We start from the raw sequence: 3898 nt of genomic DNA, 5'->3' as shown, positions 1-3898 counted from the left end.
TGTGCTTCTTCAGATTTGGAATTTGGAGCCTGTTTGTCTGTCTGTCCCACCAGGCCATGATCAGTGGCAGACACTGCTACATCCCTCCTTTTATTAAAGGGGGACGTGCACCTAGTGCCTTAGTGCCTAAGAGTATCTGGCACTCGGTAGGTGCTCAGTCATTGTGTGCCAAAGGTTAATACTGAAAGCATGAACAGAGGCATCATAATGCAAATTCTGACCAGATGTAATGGGTGGCCTTTTCTAGAGGCCTTATTGGTATTAGCAAATGAGAGTAGTATCTAATAATTACCGTTCAATGGCCACGCAGAAGGATTTTCAGCAGAGGAGTCTCCCTGGCTTCTGACAGAGATGGGGCTAGGTTAGAGCCCTTCCTGATCACTGGGCGGTGGTGGATGGAATGTACACTTCAAAGCCTCTAAGCAAGGATTGGTGATGAGGGGAGCAAAAGATCCCTTCCCCTTAGCCGCCTTTCCGAAACCCCCAGAAAGAGCTGAGAATCTCAGCAGGCCTTTCCTGGGCTTCATGTGCTGCAGGGGCTGCTTGGGAAGCATCATACCTATAGAGCAATATTCGCTTTGAATTGAGAACCAGAGAACTGGCTGAGGGTGGTGGCTTACACCTGTAACCCCAGCACTTTAGGGGGGCTGAGGTGAGAGGATCACTTGAGCCCAGGAGTTTGAGATCAGCCTGAGCAACGTAATGAGACCCCGTTTCTACAAACAAAAAAACTAGCCAGATGCGGTGGCACACACCAGTAGTCCCAGCTACATGGGAGACTGAGGTGGGAGGATAGCTTGAGCCGGAAGGTTGAGTCTGCAGTCAACCCTGATCGTACCACTGCACTCCAGCCTGGGAAATGAAGCAAGACCCTGTCTCAGAAACACTGAAACCCAAAAACCAACAGAACTTAGGTTCTTTACTTGAATCTCTCATTGGCTCTTACTGTTTGACCTTGAGTAAGTATTTAACCTCTCTGAACCTCAGGTTTCTCCTCATCTGTAGACCTAGTTTAAGAGTACAAACCAGGTGGCTGGCTACCGTGACTCACACCTGTAATCCCAGCACTTTGGGAGGCCAAGGCAGGCGGATCGCCTGAGGTCAGGAGTTCAAGACCAACCTGACCAACATGGTGGAACCCCCGTCTCTACTAATAATACAAAAATTTGCTGGGCATGGTGGTGCACACCTGTAATCCCAGCTACTCAGGAGGCTGAGGCAGGAGAATCACTTGAACCCGGGAGGCAGAAGCTGCAGTGAGCGGAGATCACGCCGTTGCACTCCAGCCTGGGCAACAGAGCGAGGCTCCGTCTCAAAAACAAAACAAAACAAAACAAAACAAAAGAGTACAAACCAAGTATACCTGGACTGCAGTTCAAATGAAATGACAAACCCAAAAGCACTTTGTGGGCTCCAAAGGGCTGCCCCTGAATAAAATGTGTACTGGTAACGTGCCTGCCAGGTGGTCCAACAGTGCCCAAGCCAAACAGAGAGCTCCCCTCTGGGCAAGCCGTGGGGCACCAGCATGCTACCAGGGCCTGGCTGTTCTCAGAGGAAGGTGGCAGAGCTGGGTGCTTCCCACAGGGATGAGCAGTTAGAGAGCTTGTAGCTCAGGGATTTCTGGCTGACAAGAAGAGCCAGGTAGGAGACTGGAGGGGAAAGTGGCCTTGGGTTGCTACGGGTGCCGGTGAGCAGGCAGGGTCAGGAACTCTGGCTTGGACTATATAAGCAGAGACAACGGCCAAACCCCAAACCACTATCCGGCCAGAGGCAGGAAAGTGAATCAGAGGAGACGAGGAAGAAGCCTGAGGTTAACCTCGTGCAGACTGTGGGCCGTGGCAAGAAAGGTTGGTGACAGGACTAGATGCAGGGCCTGGGTGGGTGTCCAAAGACCCCTTGAATAAGGCACTAAAGTCATTTGGTGAGAGCAGTGACCAGGCAGCCCTGAAGAGAAAAGGCCACATTTCCCAGTGAGCACATGTCCCCTGCCCCAGTGAAGGCCTCCTCTGCCACAGCAGCACTTTTGTTTGCTGGTTTCCCTCTTCAGGCTCTAGGAGGGGTAGGGGAGTCACCAGGCTCTGCTCCTGAATGCTGGGACTGCTGAGGGAGCAAGGTGGACCACACTAGCTTGGAAAGCCCCATGGTGAAGTGGCTGGACCACAGGAAAGCCCACAGGTTGACCTCTATGGCACCATCTAGAGTCCATACTGACTCAGCTCCACTACTGGGTGGCTGAGTCAGAAGAGGTTATGGATTGGGGCAGTGGAGAAGGCTGGGTCAGGGAGTTTTCGAGTGAATTCCTTGAGGAGGGCTAGGGGAGAACCTCAAGTTAGACTTTAGCCTCTCTAGTCCACAGGCCCCACCCCTGCTCTGGGGGACGTCTTCCCCCAGTCACTCTGCTATTTTGTCCTCCTCATGTGTGTGCATCTAGTGAGATCTGTGAAGGCAAGAGCCTCATCCTTATTTATTCATTCATTTCCCCATTGATTGCCACACACTGAGGAAAAAATGGTAAATAAAAGAGTCAGTGAAGGAGACAGGTATTAGTAAAACAATCACAAATAAATATCTAGTCATAAAGTATGAATAGAATTAGAAAGATGTCTAATAGGAACCTGACCAGGGATGCTGCACTCTGCAGGACTTCAGGTAGATTAAGACAAAGGAAGCCATATAAGGGTTACAGGAAGTCAGGCATGGTCTGTTCCTCTTCCTTGTCCAAGACTGTCAACAAGATCGAATGGAAGGCTATTTACTATTTACTGGTATGTATGAGGCAGTCTATAAAAATGCAACTGCATTCTATCCTATAATAGCCCTGTAAGCAAGGTTCTAACATTCTCATCTATAGATGTAGAAACTAAGGCTTAGAGAACCTTAACTCAGCCAAGATCACAGCAGCTGGCAAGTAGCAATGCCTGGATTTGAAGCTAGATCTGCCTGTTTTCAAATACAACATCATAACATCACACTCTAGCAGACATTTAGCAAATGCTTCGTGCACAAACGGACAGCTCGTGCCAGCTTGAGGGGCTTTGAGGGTCCCCAGGGCCTTAGAATTCTCCTTCTTTGTCGTCTCAAAAGGATTGTGTAGTCTGAAACTGGGCAAAAGGTGCCTATGACAGACTCCTGTTTTCTCAGTCTTGCTGCTATCCCTAAATCCACCAGGAAAGGAAAAGGGACCGCTCCTGGGTGGTGTGTCCACTGCCTGGGCCTCTGAAAAAGGCCTCTCTTGACTGGCAGTCCTTCCTGGCTTCTCTTGGCTTGAGTCCGTTGTGACCCATGTGTTTTCTTCCTGCCCACCCTTTGGACATATCCCAACCCCCTGGTTAATTATTGAGCCAGGTGACACCTGGCCATTGATCTCTCCAGCTGGCAGCAGGCTTTGTCATCATTCTTATTTTGCCTGATTACGACTCTCCCAGAAGAAAGGGCTAGAAATTTGTTCTCCCACACCCAGCAAGATCTCCAGGGGAGGTTGTCCAGGCCTGGGCTCGGGCTTCATGGGCAAGGCTGGATCAGGACCACCAAGTGTGACGTCTGCAGGCTCAATATGCTCTAGTGATTCTGAGAAGACAGACCAAAGACTAGGGGCTGAAGAATCTCAGAGGTGGGAGCAGGGCCGTCACCTGGACTGTGATATTTAGGGGATCTTCCAAGAGGTGTCATTATCAGAGGGCACTATTGGTACTCTTTCCATGTCGGCTTTCCTGAAAAGAGCTCCATGCCCATATGCAGGAAACAGTCTCTGTCTACTCTCCTGAAGAAGAGTTTCAAGTTTGAAGCTCTTTGGGTATTTGGGCCCAAGTCCTCTGCTATGTTCAGAGTATTTCTCTATATCAACAACAACAACAAATCGTGGGGGAGGGGGTAAAAATGTGACTTCCAGAGTTGATGC

Source organism: Piliocolobus tephrosceles, chromosome 1, assembly GCF_002776525.5.
Source record: "Piliocolobus tephrosceles isolate RC106 chromosome 1, ASM277652v3, whole genome shotgun sequence".
Lineage (NCBI taxonomy): Eukaryota > Metazoa > Chordata > Mammalia > Primates > Cercopithecidae > Piliocolobus > Piliocolobus tephrosceles.
The sequence above is the reverse complement of the archived record's forward strand: the minus strand, read 5'-3'. Positions refer to the sequence as shown.